The 17,189-nt window shown below is 46.0% G+C and overlaps 1 long non-coding RNA gene across 1 annotated transcript; it reads left to right on the top strand.

Annotated features, from left to right (window-relative positions):
- Positions 1-6,706: 6,706 nt before the first annotated feature.
- LOC115495608 (uncharacterized) lies at positions 6,707-15,520 on the top strand. Its single transcript, XR_003960919.4, has 3 exons — positions 6,707-7,292; positions 7,396-7,517; positions 15,295-15,520. It is a non-coding gene; the product is annotated as an uncharacterized lncRNA (long non-coding RNA).
- The last annotated feature ends 1,669 nt before the right edge of the window (positions 15,521-17,189 follow it).

Below are 17,189 nucleotides of genomic sequence, written 5' to 3'. Positions count from 1 at the left end.
GTCACCTGGTTGGGATACAGGTCAGATTGGTGCACCCCAGCAGGGCATGAAGGAAGGGACCCATATACAGAGCAAAATTCTTCTCCCTCTCTTGATCCACCTCAGCCAGGAAGGTTCATACCCTCTCATTAGCTGACAGACCTCCATGAAGGAGTTTCACCAACATTCAATGAGAGTCAGGCACATAGCTACTTTTTGGGTTTGATTTCTCTGTCTGTATTCCTTGCACCCATAATTCAGGTATAAAATCCATGCAGGTGAGGTCCTGGTGCATTTTCTATTTGAGACCATGCAAGAAAGAAAAGGAAAAGGAGATCAGTGCACAAGAGGTACTTTTTCTCCAAGCCTGGGTCAGTGGGTAACAGCCAGTCCCTGCTGAGAGAGGAATCATGGAGGCAAAGAGCACTCAGGTTTCCCCTAAAAACTGGGAGCAGATGCTGTGCAAGACACTGGACTGAAGTGCACAATGCCCTTTACCTAGGCAGTGGGATGCAGCTGACCACTCACCTTTGCTGAGGATATACTCTTGGACTCCACAGGACATTTCATATGCCTCTCACACACAGGCCCATTAGTCAGATCTTTCTCTTCCCCACTCTTCCAGTTTTATTCCTATCCTTTACTCACACATCCACCCAGATCCTCCCCTCACCCAACAAACACCCACCTAAGCAATAGCTTGTTTCAATCACAAGATGGTCCCCACTGCTGGGCCAGCATTGCTCTTTCTGAGTGAGGGGGAAAGCAAAGAACCTTCTTCCCACTCAGGCAAGTCCACCCAGGGGAGGAACAGCACCAACCTCTCCCCAGCTGCACCCTTCCTCCTCCAGTCCTTTCTTTCCAATTCCTTCACTTAGGTCAAAGCTGCTGTGCTCTGCACGTTCCTCCATTACCCAGGGCTAAACACATTGAAAGATGACTGTCCTTTACAACATATGCAAATAATAAAGAATAAATAATCCCTGATCTCCTCAGCCATTCTGATAGAGCCAAATGGGGACAGAACTTACCTTCAAAAGTCCTGAGATGCAGCATCTCAAGTGCAAGATTTTTAAGAGGCCTGAATAGACAGAGATGGAATTCAGCAGATTTATGTTTTTTGGGACATTGAATCTAAATTTGGAATCAGGCAGTTGCCTTCCTGTTAGCCCTTAGCTATCCACTTTCCCAGAAGTAGCTGCCTGTGTTTCCAAGACATTTGGCAACTTTTCTGTCTCTCACGTCATGACAACTTCCATTCGTTTCTGTAAAAGGGCTTTAAATAAAAGAAAAACAGTATAGAAAGGTAGAGCACCCCCTTTGATATGGGTTTCAGAGTACATAATTATTTACTCACCTTACAGACTGAGAAGAACAGTGGTTTTAGTCGTAAGTGCACTTTCAGTGAAAAAAATTCACATTCGATGAAAAAATTTCAAACTATTTTTTTCATTATGACTGATGACAAATTCCATATGCATTCAACTGGTGCCAGATTAGATCTTCCAAACCTCTGACAGAGACTTATTTCATCTGATCATTAGTTACAAAATTAGTTCTTTGGGAATATAATCTCCTTGGAGAAACAGACAAGTTGAGAAAATTTCCCTCTGGGGAATCACTGGTTTAATATTCAGATTCAATTCTCTTCTAAATTTCTGTTGTGCATCTCTAATATATTGAATAGAGAGTTGAAGACATTTAGTAGACTATATCATCAATTTGAAATTCATGTTTTGTCTGGGAATGTGAAGGCTGAGCTGCTAGAAGTAGAAACATATTTGTCCCCAACTTGCTCTGAGCCAGTTCCCCCTTTCTGCAGCACTTTGCACACAGCACCATTATGTGTAAAGCTAATTTGGCCATGCACAGGTGCTTTGCAGCACTGCTCCCCACGTGAACACAGCTGCTCAGGTGCCAAGGTCTGTGCCCCCAAGTCCCACTTTAGCAGTGCCCTCAGATACATCCTGTTTCGCAGCCAGGGTGAAGCAATTCAGTGATGGCCATCCAGCTCAAAGGGCAGAAACCCACATCAGAGAAGTTCCTGATGCAACCTGCACCAGGAGTGAAGAGTGGTAGGAACAGGAAAAAATGTCTATTTACACTTAAAAGCAGGCTGGACATGACAGTGAAGTGTAGAACACACAGCTTCTGGAGGAGGGGAAGCCTCACCCACTGGTACCAGGGCACTCACTGGTGCCTCTGCAGAGGAAAGATTCCAGTCCCTGGGGCTCTTAATCAGGCATTTAATATAATTGATCTTATTACACTAAGCATATTACTGTTAAGCCTTCAGCTGTTAATGTTCAGTTGCTGTTGGAAGGGTCAGACCCAGCCACAAATCAGCCTAAAAGCGACACATCTGAAGCAGCAGGATGATACTTCCAGAGTAATAATTACTTTGTCCAGGGAGTCTCTGAATCAGCACAGCAACAACTCCTAAAAGCAGTGAGTAGTCATTGTGAGAGACCTCTGGGACACGTCCCCCAAGGGCATGTGTCTGCAAATGTGCCCTCCTCACACTGCCAGCTGCCCACCCTGGGTTCTCCTGCTCCTTAAGCCCCAGTTCTGAATAACTTGGACAGGTCTGTTCTCCCATATCAGAGAACATCCCACACTGAACTTGCTAACATCAGGTTCACAGGGCTTTCCAACCCCTATGCATTGCACAGCTCTGCAATTCTCCATCCTCCAAAACACACACAAGCCTCACTGGCCTCCAGCCCAGCTCTTGCATCCTCCAGGGAGGCCACAGCCCACCTTCATCTTCCAAGGCAGAGGAAGGTTCCCTGCAGGCACCACTTTCCCCCCAGCAGAAAGCTTAACAAAACAAGCTTCCCTCCAGCCGAAATCCCAGGACTGCTGCTGAACATACCAGCAAAGACTGATACCCAAAACCAGCATCTCCTCTTTGAGATTCCCAATGCAAACCTTCCAGCTTCTAAGTGCCCTCTATGTCCAGCATGAGTGGCTAACAGCAACGACCTGAAAGGCAGTCCTTAGGAGCTGTAGGTTGTTGGGGATTTGTCTAAATGAAAGCTTTAACCACCCACCTGGTGAGGAGTTCATCAGCCACGGGGGCTTTTGTGGGTATTTGGGCAGCCATGGTGAACAAGGGGTCAGGGGAAAGTGAGCTGCTCTGGGCCTGAGTCTCTCCACCCAGCATCATGTGGAACCAGGCAGAAACCATGCTGGGTTGCATTCACACCATCTACTTTTCTTTGTGTCACAGGGTTTTTTTCAAGAGGTTTTAATATTGGTCAGCTCCTTACATACTATTTGCTTAAAAGGGACCTTATCTTGAATACCCTTTTTTGACATTATCAGCTGCAGTTCCACAAATTAGAGAATCTCAGATTATCTAACGTAAAAATCACCAATGATCGCAAAAACTATGTACTTGAGAGTGTCTTCCAATTTCTTAATTTTCCTCAGCCTTTCTAGGGCAAAATTATAACCTTGAAGATGAGAGATGGAATAGAATTTCAGATTAAAAGGATCAAACATTAGCTTTCAAATACCAGGAATGAGGACCCAGGGCTCTAAAAGGATTCTCGAATATTTGGAAACAGAAGAGTATTATGAGATCCATCTGTGCTAAAATTATTCATCTCATTGTTTTTACACATGAGGTGGAAATCTATATTTGCAAAGTACTGCATGTGATTTAAACACCCAAGAGAAACGGAAAGAGAAAAATTCAGCCCTGAAGATTTAGTCTATTGAAAGTAAATAACTGAAAACTGGGTGTTTGCTGATTCATTCAGTTTATGACCAACTCTGTCATTGTCACTTACTTGATTTCCTTCTCTGTCATACATCTCTGTTTCACAATGCACAGAGATGACTGCATAGAAGAGTCCTTGGGAGCTGTAATCAGTTATCAGCATACTCACATCTGTGACTGAAGGTTGTGGAAAATTCAAAGACTTCAAGCAAGAGTTCAGTGTAAAACACAGCTGGCTTGAGTTGCTGGTAGGCAGGAAAAAAGCAGGTAAATCGAGATCTGTGTCACAGAGGAAAAAAAAACAGATTGGATTTCACAACACCGCCCACAGGATGCCTCTGTCAGACCAGTCCTAAGGAATCCGCTGGAAAATCCTCGTTGCTACCAAGCCTATCCCAAATCCTGCTGGTGGAAACCAGGGGCAAAGAATGGCAAAGCCCATAGCAAATGATTCCCCAAAAGTCCTCCCAATGCTCTCATGCCTTTCTCCCACCATGGGAAGAAGGTGCTCCTGGACTGAGGCAGGCAAGGGAGGCTGTAGCCCCTGAGCCTGCTGCCGTCCCCCAGGAACTCCCTCCAACCCCACTGCAGTGGCAGAGGAGGCTGTGCATGGACTGCCCACCATGGGAGCACTCCTGTCCAGCCTTTCCCCAGCCATCTGGGCCACTAACATGAACAAAAGCAGTTTAAGGCCATGAAGTACGAGTCGTGCATCCTGGGACAGCCTTTGGGGACTAAACACTAGGACACACTGTCTCCCAGTGTTTCCGTGTGCCAGCAGCCTCCAAACCAGTGCCACTCAGCTCAGCACTGTGCACATTGTGCCCTGCAACTTGCACTGGTTCTTTAATGGAGATTCCTGTCCCTTAGAAGCAAAGCCCAGCCATGCAGTAATCTCACTGGTAGCTTGTTTCATACAGCCTCGGTAGTCTGGGGAAAACTGGTGCTGGAATGGGAAGCCTGATGTTGGATAGCCCAGGGGCTTGCAGCCTGGGTTTGAGGCACAGCCTCTGGTTTCTGAGATGCTCTCTGAAACATTATCCATAGTTCATTAATATGACCTGCTCTGAGCAGCCTGCAGAGCACAAAGATATTCTATTGGAAAGTCCTTGGCTACTCAAAACAAACAAGGAAATAAAATGGGATGAAATAAAACAGCTCCAATAAAGGCAGCATTCTGCTGTATTATCCCATTTGGAAAGGTTAAACTAAATCTAGTGGTGAGAAAAATCTTGATTTCACTCCTGATTTAGCATTTTCAAGGCTAACAAGGGATTACATTACACAAACAGGCTGCTAACAAATTAGTTGACTTCAGGCCCTCCCCAGCTCGGTAAGCAGTTGGATCACTATGGCCACATTTTGCTCTACACTGCAGTAGATTTTTGAGTGACTCCCTGTGAGCAGCAAGAAAGCAAAATATCACCTCCTATTTCTGCATTTTTAGGGCCAAAACTGCTGTTCTCTCCCCTTCTGTGCCCAGGCACAGAGATCTAGACAAGGACAGTTCACCACCATGGTAAAGATCATTTCCACACAGGGAAGACATGACCTTCACTTTCCAGTTTCCTTCTCTGCTTTCTTTTTTTCTTTTTTTTTTATTCTCCCCATTCCTTTCTCTAGAAAGTCCCCCCAGCAACAAGACCAAATTAATACTTGTGAGGAATGTCTCACCAGACTGCAAATGCCTCTGCTCTTTATCCTAAAATAATTCTCATGTGAGTGACTAGAATTGCAAATTGTTTTACCTTAGCCAAATGTGGGACTTAAAATTATCAGGACTTTTAAAAGAGGCCAGAGGGTGCCCAGAAATGCTATTTCCACCTGGAGTGAAACATGACCTCTGCAGGGCATAGCTGTGTCCTCTGTCACTCCTGAGGGTAGCTGTCCTGCCTGGAGCAGAGGGCACAGAGTCAAAGCTCTGAATGAGTCTTTATCAATGCAGGTGGCTTTCTTTGATCAAAGGAAGAGCTGCATTTGTATCAGATAGTGGCTCAGGGTAGTATTTGAAGCTGGCAGGTCCATTTAGGCAGCAGCTCACCCTGGGTGATTTTCATGTTGCCAGAGGATGAAGAGGCAGTGTTTGGCACAGGGACATAGTCCCATCAGCTGTGGATGGCTCAGGGTGGCTCTTCTCTCAGCAAATTGAATTTGTCATCACCTGGAAATATCTTCTTGATAGACATTTCACTGTACTTGGTCTTAAACACACCTGTGCACATGTGCTCTTGTCAGTGGGGTCACTGATGTCCCTCCTGCACTGCCACTAGGTTGAACACTTTAATTTAGTCACTCAACAGTGAAAAGATGCTAAAAAGTGACCTTTTGGAAAGCTGGAAATGCTGATCTCCGATCTGGGGAGAGCCCTGCCAACATACCCATGTATCCCAAAACCAGCAGTTCAGCTAGTGCAGAGCCCAGAGAGACTTTTGGGTTCAGAGAGGGAACCATGTGACAAAGCCCAGAACACAAATCACCCAAGAAACTGTCAGCAGCCAGATCAAACCCAGCATTTGCATTGAGCATCTCAGCAGTACAATGTGACAAAATCTCCGCTCCAAAATTACTGAATCTGGAGGAAGTTTAAATCCAGAAACAAAACACTTATACTTGAATAAGCCAGTATTTAGAGTGTGTGTTCATGGGTGGGAGTTTATGTGTTTGCATCCCATACACACACATTTGTATGCACTCATTATCTACTGCAATTTCTAAAAAAAGTTAAAATCTAAGATCACAAGAAGTAAGGATCGCTCATATTAGCTGAATTTTTCATAGGCAAAGTCACAGCTGAGGCTGGCACCATTATTTGCTTTTGCTCAGCTCTTTTCCCACGGACAGCATTTTGGGTCAAAAACAAATGAAGCTGCAGAGAGCCAGCCCATGCCAGGGGCAAATTCCAGGCCTGGCCTAAACGAGTGCAATTCACATTCAAATCAGCTGAAGTTATGCTAGCCTGCTCCAGGACTGACCCAGCTCCTGCAGCTTTCCTCCTCAGATTGTTCCCAGCCTGTCACTGTGATGAGCACACACTCCCAGGATTTTGGCACAGGAGTGAGGCAAGGACGGCTCCAGACATGCTGATCAATCACAGAGCCTTACATTGGACAGATCTGAAATCAGTCTCCAATTTACCGACTTCCAGGCATGTGACAATCAGGAGCATTTGGGGATACATATTTATGTTTCCAGAAGTGAAAACACAGGGAGCTATTAATAGATGAATCTAAAAGCATCCCTGGGACCGTGTGAGGTGTCATCATCTGGCAACACTTCACTGTACCCACTGCTGGGAATGTCATCATGTGGGTTGTCATCGTGCACCCATCCGTGGCAGCAGCACAGGCTCAGCCCCACTCTGGGGGCCAGCTCAGTCTCCACCAAAGGGGCAGCAACGTTTTAAGTCCCCTCCAAAGCACTTAGAGAGGGAGTTGGTGCTGGAGCCCAGGCACAGAAAGGACAGGGATGTATTTTCTTCTTACCAGCTCAGCTGTTTCCACCTTCCCTTAAGAGACAGGATCCCATTTCCTCTCTCCCCAGGCAGATTGAGGAAAGCCTGGAGTCATCCTCTGGTTTCATGACAAAGGTACACTTGGGAGCAGGAGGGCACCTGTGAAGGTTGCTCCTCAGCTGGGGGCAATACTGAAGGAGGATGCAGAACTTAACCTTCTCTTCTTTTCTTGGAATAGGACCTGGCTAGGGTTGGAAAATGGCTGGGCAAGCCTCGCCTTGATGCCCAGACCTTGTCAGCGTGTGACTCAGCAGACTGGGGAGCACTTCTCATCCTCTGCATCCAGGCCCAGGGGATCAGGTAGGATTTGGCTGCACAGGCCAGGTGTTCAGTGCACTGCACATCAATACCCAGCATGAAGAACAGAAACACAACGTGTGTGTCCATTTGTTTTCATGTCTACTCCTCTGTTTCTCCTGCCATGTGTTCCCCTGGAACTGCAGGCACATTAGACTGTTTCCAGCTCTGAGATAGCTCTTATGAAAATAGGCAAAGGCAGTACAAGGATATACTGTCCTTTCTCAGTAACCTCTCTCATATCTGTGCTGTTGCCCTATAGAGGTGGAGGTGATGGCAGAAAGCAGGATGAGTACCCACTGCTAAAAAGTGACAGCAGGAGAGGAAGGTGGCCTGCCCAGCTGATTCCTGGTTAAGTCCTCAGTTCCTGGGTATGGCAGGCTGCTAAGCTCCTAGGAGGAAAATATTCTTATTACTTACAGCCAAAAACATTGAAATAAACGAGCAATTTTACTTCTTTTTTAACTTGTAATTTTTCTGGGAAATTTTTTCAAATATATTAAAACAGAGGTATTTCACACCTAATCTGTTCTTGTCCTTTAGTGCAGTCATCTGGCACCACCTTCAATTTCTAGAAGGTCATTCTACTATAAGGCTGTTTCAAATAGCTTAAAATCAGTTACAGATTTATAAACAATTACATATTTATGTAAGATAAGAGATTTTCCTAAATATGCATTTAATGATACACTCAGAATATGAACTAGCTATGGTTTGGGATTTTGTTCATTTTTATGGTGTTTCTACCCATTTATTTTATGGGCTCTGGGGAGTGGAGGCTAAAATTGAGAGCTTGTAAGAGGTTATAAAAGAAAAGAACAGACCTATTTTTCATGGCAGTTTGAATAGCCAGGTTGAAGAAAAGAAAAAAAAACAAAAACCAGCAATGCCTGTTATTCACATCTTAGGCAATTGTTTTTGCTCAGTGCTGGACTCAGACATGGGGACCTGTATTTTTTTCATGTTTTTTTTCCCACTGTACCTCACCAATGCAGCCCAGTGCTCACTAAGGTGAGAACATCTCCTCTGTCTGCAGCCCGAGGAGGGAGGGGCTGTCTTTGTCCCCTCCTTAGGGACTGGACCAGGCAAAAGAGAGGCTGCAAACGGCCAGAAGCCCAAGCAGAAAGCCTCAAGAGCCCAATCATGGGGGTGCATGGCACTGTGCCTCTCTCTGTGTGTTTAAAGAATCACTCCTACCAGCATCTGTCAAAGCTGCAGGCACCTGGCACTTCTGTAAATCAGATTTTCAGGTCTTCAGCAGGCATTCAGAGAAAAAGAAAACACATTTATGGGCCACCTGCAGTCAAACATCATGGAGGTCCAGACACAGGTTTGCACAAACCAGTTCCTTGTGACGGATGGTCTGAGTACCCAGCAAGCCAAAAGCTCAAACTCCTTCTGTGTTGTTGATTGCATATCTCACATGCACCACTTCCAGCCCCTGTTTTTACAGAAAGTGTCTTGAAAGGAGAGGAAACAGCTGGTGAATAATTCATTGTGTACCCTCCCAGTTGTATTGCAGCCTCTCCTCAACAGGCAGGGTTATCTGTACCACCACGAGCCATTCCCCCAACGCTTCTGGAAACAAAGGCTCCCTTTCTGCAGCTGTTTATCCAAAGGACACCGAGAGAACTGCAGGAGGAGTTGGGGAAACAGCAGGAGTATGAGATCCTACCCAGTGTAATCCCTTCTAAGGGAACAAAGGTATCTCTGGACAAGGAGGGCTTGGAACTCACTGTCACATTCCAGGTTTATCTGCCAGCTCTGTTCCCCTCCCCACTAAGTTTTTTCCCAACTTATAATGGATCCAAGTCCTTCTGGACTTGGTAACAAACCAGAAGTTGTGAAGATTAAAGAAATACGAAAATTAAAGAAACAAGCATTAGAACAAGAGAAAACAGCTTCAGGTTGTGCCAGGAGGTTTAGACTGGATATGAGGAAAGATTTCTTCACTGAAATGGGGATCAAGCTGCCTAGAACAAGCAGCTGTTCAGGTGCTGCACAGAACAGGCTGCCCAGGGAAGCGATGGGGTCACAGTCCCTGGAGGTATTTAAAAGATGTGCAGAAGTGGCACTTGGGACATGGTTTAGTGCTGAGTTAACAGACTCTGGAACTGAGTGGCACAGAGCAGCCATGGGGAATGTGGCAAAAAGTGCACTGGCTCCAGGGAATGCTTTTTGGGGAAAGTGGTCATTCCCTAGCATAGGGCTGCCAACAAGGATAACCACACTGCTCATCTTATGCTGAGGACCCCAGTCATCATCTCACTTCCAGCTCATCCTGAACTGGTGGAAAGTTGCTATTTCACCTCCCAGCCCATAACTCACACTTCTAATACTCCTTGACAACCGATTATATTTTTTTGCCATCACATGCAGCGCTGTAGATGTTGCCAGAGTCTGGCTTGGGGAATATTTCTCCAATATGTCTTTAGATGTAATTAACAAAAAATACTCTAATCAGCTAGCTGCCCCAATTGGCCTGCAGCATGGAGGGAAACCAGGGAGAGGTTTGCAATAAACCCATCTCCAGGCCCCTGCTGCCGGCCAATGCTGCCCTCTGTGAACTGCACAGATGCAGTGGGAGGGAGAATGTTGGTTGAAATCCTGACAGACTTTATGCTAATTCACCAAAGAGCATTTTAGACCATACACGGACACTTAATCGAGTGGGAAAGACAGCAGCGAACACGACATTTAATTATGGGAAAGAAAAACGAAGTCTTTTACCCTGCATTTGGCGTTCTCCCAGCACACAGAGTTAATTGTTAGGAGGGTATATTAGAAGGCAATGAAGGAGAAGATTGAAAACCCTGATTATACCGAGGTCCTGAAAATGCTGAATTTATTGAATTTCATATGAGAAACACAGTCTGTGCTACACTGAGGGCTGTGCCAGCAGCCAGCTAAGAGCTCAGGGGATGTGCATGTAAGAGGGGAACAAAGCACCCCAACTGCTTTATCAGCCTCTGCCAACTGCTGGCCAAGCCCCACTGCATCCCTAAAATGGGGCAGGTCAATATATACTTATGTGGATACTCTTGGTTTAGGTGATGCACAAGGCCAGCACATTTTTCAGTTCAGTTTTCCTTTAGAAAAGGATCTAATCAGGTAAACTTGGAAAATGCATTTCATCTGTGACCTCTGTGTAGTACATTTAGTTGCATTTGCCTAAATTTGGCTAGAGCTTGAAGCAACAGCAAGCCCAAATGCTTTGGCAAGCACTGGCACAGATGCCCATGAGGTAACAAGGGTGGTGGGGCTGGATCATGTGAAGGTCCACCAGTCCCGGGTGCACCCAGAAGAGGGGGTATTACCAGAACAGAGAATCAACCAAAATTCTCCCCCCAAAAAACCCACTGCCTCCAGCAGTTTGATTCTTAGCCCTGTTCTTGGACTGTGGTGTTGCCTTAGTGTCCCTCAGCACATTTCACTATGAATTTTTTCAGCTGTCCCTTGAACCACATAAAGTTTTAGCCCATTTTTTATTCATGCCTCAACATGGGTGAGGAGCAAAATTTTGACCCGTGGACGTAGTCATTATATCATGACCCATGGCCCAACATATCTCCTTGGGAAACTCCCCAGATGGGGTCCCACAAAGGAAAAGTAGTGCCAATAATTGCCAATTCTGTCATGATACTAACAATTCCATGTGCTTTTGCTGAAGTAAGTAGAATTTTCTCTGGATTTTATCAGCACAAGATGGGGTTTTTTTCCATTATTTTTTTTTAACAGGAAAAGTCCTCATGGATAAATGAGCTCCAGCTGATGGGGCACCTGCAGTAGCTGTCACTGTGCTGCAGGGGGGAACCTTTGGCTGCTGATGCACTCGCGGCTGCTGCAGGTTGGAACAGGCGCCGCGAGTCAACTTTGGCCGAAATGCCCGTAGGAAGAGCCCTGGTGATTTGTATCGTGGTCCCGACTTTATTACAGCTTCTGGAGCTTTTTCCTAGCTTTAAACACTTTAGGGAAAAGCGTCCTAAAAAAATAAAATAAATTTCAAAAAGACAGAAGGAATCTGATATTCCCCGTCCCTCGGGGCCAGCCTGGGGACACACACAGCTCCCGGGACGAGGAGCTGAGGCAGGACAGTGCGACACCGAGCACCGGCTGGTTGATGGAGATCTCAGGGGAAACTGCTGAGCTGAGAAAAACAAATTGACAGCAACTCCATCCTCAGCAGCCAAACGCACTTCGGTTTGGCTTGGATTTCTCAGGTGCCTGACCGAGCTTGTGCTAAGCTGGAGCACAAGCCAGCCGTGTTTACCAGGCTGTGGCAGGCAAGAAGGAGCACTGTGCCTGTGCCAGCCCAAAGCCTGTGGACAGAGCACGAGCAGTGGGATCTGGGGCTCTGGCTCAGCCCTGCAGGCTGGCAGCATCCACCCCTCGTGACAGAGCTTTAGGTAAATAATTACGTTTGGATTTTTTTGTGTTAATGAGACAAGTATAAGTCTCTCAACTAAAATGTCCACTATGCTGCTTGAAATTTCATTTAAATGCTTCCCACTGCTTTTTGATTATTTATCCCTCTCTCTGAGATTTTTTTTGAAAAACAATTTTCCACTTTAGACAAACATTTTCCTATAAGGACCTCTGTGAGGAAGGGGCTGGCTGATCATTTGCAAGAGTGTTGATCCCTGGGGCCATTTCCAGCAGTGCTGAGTAATACTCCAGGAAACTTGGCAATAATTCATCTCCAAGCTGTGCATGTCCTCAGTCACACTGGATTTTCAAGAACCACATCAGTGTGGAACTGCACACCAGGCGCACGGTGCCCTGCCCGGGCCAGCAGGAGAAAAGTGTGAGCACACACCTATGGACAGGTCACAAATGGAAATGAAGGTTAGAAAAGTGCAGAAGCCAGGCACCAGTCAAACATGGGTGAGCAGATTCCTCTTTTTTTCAAGGATTGAGGGGAATTGTTTGACTTTAGCTTGCAGCAACAACCACGCCTCAGATCTCCATTGCGCTGCCAATGCAAGCGTCCTCAGAGGAACCCAGGAAGACCTCTACATATAAGGAAGAAGGAGATGTCTCAAGACAGATTAAAACAAATCTCAGAACAAAGCCACCTCAAGTACAACACTTTAAATGGAAGTCAACTTGATGAGTGAAAGACTGACGTGCTCCAGAAGCACGTTTTCCTGTTCTCTGTATGTTTCTGTTCAGCGGTGGCTGAGCTGCTGTGCAGTGAAACTCACTGGTGAATGAGCCACTTTAAAAGCAACAGAACTTTGTCCTCTTGGTGACTCAGTTTCTCTGGTGTCTCCAAAATGTTTGTTTCTAAGTGGGAAATGACTAGCTGGCCTGTGCAGAAATGAAAGCAGTTGAGGTTCCAGCTTTGGGAAGCTGCCCATGGTGTCAGGCAGATGGAGCTGGGGAAGCCCCATGAGAGCAGGGGCTGAAGGCAGCAGAGGGAGTGCAGCTGCATTCTCACCACTGCAGGTGACTCAAAGAATTCAGTTTCTGATATCTGCTTCAGCCCCCTGGAGCCCTGAGAGAAAACCTGACTGTCACATCCCACTGCTCTGACCTTGCCTCACCTCTCCCCCCACCACCATCCTCACACTTCTGCTATAAAAATCCTGCCCTCAAACACACTTAAGTCTCTCAGGGCACAAACCAAGCATCAGAGAACCAGTCCCTTCTTCCCCAGACAACAAAATGCTGGAAGTGGCAGCACCAAGGAGGCTCCCCTTGCCTCCTAATGAAACCTAATGATGGTGCTAACACAGCAGCTACCTTTGGCTCGCTTCCAGGGGCCATTGCAGCAGGCTGCCAACTGCAGTGGGCTTGTGCCACCTTCCCATACTCCTTCCACAAAGCCCCAACCCCTCAGAGGGAGCATCCAGCTTACTGCAAATGCTTGCCATGGCACAGCCATTGCTGCATGCCACAGACTGAAAGGTCACCTCTGTCACTGGACAAACTACAACCCACACAACACAACATTGTCTCACTCACCAAGAATAGCCCAGACACTGGGAACAACAGATCAGCACCCTCTGGAAAACCATGGGTGCCAGCAGTAACTTAAGCAAAGCTGCTTTTATTCTATACAAGCAAGCAAAGACCTTGAACTTTTATCAAACACTTATCACCAAGACAACCAAGAAAGGTGCTTGAGCCCTGGCCAATATGTTTTTCTTTCTGCTTCACAGAATACATGAATTGCAAGAGCAGGCTGTCTCTAGGAGCATTTGTGCCTCAGAGACAGCAGCCAGGTTTCCAGGGTAAACTCAAATGCACTCTTATTTTCTTGTGGGCTTAACCAAAACACAAGTCTAAGGGATCTCAAATGCTGACATCATTTAAAAAACCCGACCCCACAGTATTACCTCTGCCAAGCACAGACCTTACTCCAAGGCTTACCTCCTTTTATCACACTGGTATATTATCCCAGACTCACTTTCTTCAGTGGTTTAAGCTGAAACACCTGGCTGTAAACCAGGACACAGGCACTTCTTATTCTGCCATCTCCAGTTTTGGGGCAGGAGAGTGGGGCTAGAGGCTGACAGCAACAAAGCAGAAATGTGAAGAGGCGACCCTGAGTAATTCTGTCTATATCCTACAAAGCTCCTCAGCATGACTGAAATTCCCACTGGTACTGTTGGGTGCTTCAGCAGGTGATGCTGTACCCAGCTCTGAGTGAGCTGCTGAACAGCAGCACTCACAAGAGCTGGGTACAGCCCCCATTGGTGACAGACTGTGTTGGCAAACCTGGGGTACACAGATGGGACGTGTGGCCAGGATGGACTCTGTCTACAGAGCTGCAAAAAAGTCCGAAGGAGCCCAAGACCTTTGTCCAAGTCTGCTTCACCCCTTTCTGCAGCGAAAAACCCTGCATGTGCTCCAAACTCTCTGTTCACCTCAACAGTGGCTGCTCCACTGTGGGCAGCCCTGCAATGGTGAGCCCAGTCAGCCTGTCCTGGTCCCAGTATCCAAGCAGGGCTATAGGAGAGATCCAGGGAGCAGACCCAAAGGGGAGGAGACCACTGGGACCCCTGCAGGTGGTGGCAGGGAGCAAACTGACCTTAGTGTAGTGCTTAGCAGCTGAGTTCAGTTGTTTCTCAGCTTCACTATTTACACGTTTTTGTCATGTATCTCATCTCCCAGTTACTTTACATCATCTTTTTAGACCTTTTTTTATTTCTGTTTTCTGCAGTGGAGGTATCATAAAACTCTTGCAGCACTTTGGAAACATCAGTCCTCTCATTTCCCTAAATTGCATGTGGAGGAGTAGAGGAAAATCCTGGCAAGAGAAGCTTGAACCATAATGCCCCAGCCAATTAATAAGCCATGAGTAGACATACTAATGGACACATCTGATCAGGCAGTTACAACAATTTTTTATGCAAAAGCAGTGCTTCCAAATGGAGAGTGCATGAAATTACACTAGTGCTGAATGCGTCAGGTAAAAGGCATTGCTACCCTGATTTTAAGCACCTTTATATTCACAAAATTATCTATCACCTCTACACAGAGGATAGCTATTGACTTAGAAAAAGCAAATGGAAAGATCCTATTATGAACCCACTATGGATTAACTTCCTGATTGTACTTAGATTTGAAAATTTAATTAGAAAGTAATTACAGAGAAACTGGAAATTTTGCAGAGGCCTCATCACCAGGCCCGGGAGGTTTTCTTGGCAGCAGAGCAGCTGCATGCAGCATTAGAAGATTTCTGACCACTTTTTTACAAAGCAAAAGAGAGACTCTTTCTAAACACCACTCTGCAGCAAAAAGGCTTTTGACTGATCATCCAATCTTTTTTCAGAAAAACAGGACGAGTTTCCCGTTGGGTTGCTGGCGGCAGAGCTGCGGAGGCTGCAGGCGCCGTTGGAGTTAACTGCTGCACCGCAGCCGCTTCCCACTGAAGGAAGCTCACGACAGAGCTGCCCTCTTTCTTCATCCCTGTTTGTTATTTCAACAGACCCAGCAGCAGCCAAGAGCAGAGAGAATGAACAAATGGGAATAAAAATAAGTCCTCTAAGACACGCAAAGCATTGGCCAGTTCTTTTTTTAATCTTTCTGCTCGGCCACATATCCATTGTGTTTTAGAGCTGAAATAGCAGAGGGCTTTCTTATACCAAAGCCAGATCAAATACAACTTTTGGGTGAGCATTATACTGTGTGTACCAGTCTCTAAACAAAAGTGAGTGGGCTACTTTGCTTTATTTTAGACAGGAGTTTGTCCTGCGATGAGCTACAAGGTCAGAACAGTTCCATGTTGACCAGCAGGGTCTGAACAGCCACACATGCCACCAAAATAAATGTACACTAATCAGAGCTGAACTCAAATAATTTAGGCCCAATGGTTGGATAGGTAATTTCTGAGTCACAGAGCCCTACTCACATACCAGCTACAAATGCCTTGGGGAAAAAAAGAAAAAAAAAGATGGTTAGGGTAATGCTCCCCATGGCAACCCAAGCCTCTACACAGTGAAGCTGCTGCAGAAAGAGGATATCTCTGCTTTGCTCCAAGGAGGCTCCATCCCAGCAAACCTCATCTAGAGAAGGGGATCTACACAGCCCTGACAAGCACAGCCTGCTCCAGAAACAGGAGCTTGTGAACATACCGCTAACACTATGTACCTACACATCCCTCAGCTTTATGCAAAGCCATTTTGGCATTCCCAGCAGCATTGCTTGGAATTAGGGTGCTGCTGCATCAGCAGTCCTGGGCCCTACAGCCTGAACCACAGGTTTCATTCAGGCCAATTATAGAACATTATAAACAGAGGATCCTGCTTGTTTTGGAACTGGCAACATAGTGAGCGAGAGGTTTTGCTTCCACAAATAGCCCGGGAGCTGGTGAGGACAGGCTCACATCCACCAGCCTGAAAAGTGCAGGGTTTAAAATGACACCAACAGGGAACAAGGAAGTGTCCCCAACCTGGCCAGAAACTGGAGTGAATAAGTCTGGGTACCAATCCTCTATGGTGCCAGGCTCTGCCTTACCAAAACCTTTATCCTAGTTATCTACAGGAAAACTGAGCTTTCATCCTGAACCTTCCTTGAATGTTTTAAGTAGCAAAATTGAATGTACTTTTATAGACAAACAGATGATTTTGTAAGGATTTTAAGGCATGTTCATGATATACAATACAAAAGGCAGGCAATTCATTGGTTCTTAGGGAGCCAGGGCAACAAATTCACATTTAATTCAGTCAAGCGTCTGTTCAGAGCAATTCCCAGTGGGGAAGCCATCCTATTCTCTAATTATAAAACATTGCATCATTTTTCTAACTTTTGAATATTATTGATTTTTTTTTTTTTTCTAGGTGGGGAGAGAAATGCCAAGTGTGATGTCAGCAGGCAGCAACACCTGGCACAATTTCTCTTTCCCAAATCAGAGCACTGAATGCCAACTGAAGCATAGCTGGATATTGCATGATAAGAGACAAGCTATGCTGTGCATATTTGGGGCAATGGACACAAGGACATGACCCCTTGTGCCCTTGGGGGTTGTTCTACCAAGGCCAGGTTGCTATATCATTATGATAAGGGTAATCCTGTTAGACAAACACATTAAACAAATAGTTACTCCTGATTGCAGACCTTGTCTAGGCAGATCTAAGCCTGGGTTAAAATGGTGCTGAGTGTGCAATCCTCTGGCACAGCACACCAGGGTTTGAGAGAGGGATATGTGGGGGCTTCTGTGCCTCAGGA

This window comes from Taeniopygia guttata, chromosome 5 (assembly GCF_048771995.1).
Source record: "Taeniopygia guttata chromosome 5, bTaeGut7.mat, whole genome shotgun sequence".
Classification (NCBI taxonomy): Eukaryota; Metazoa; Chordata; class Aves; order Passeriformes; family Estrildidae; genus Taeniopygia; species Taeniopygia guttata.
Note: the sequence above shows the minus strand (reverse complement) of the source record. Positions and strands in the feature narration are given on the sequence as shown.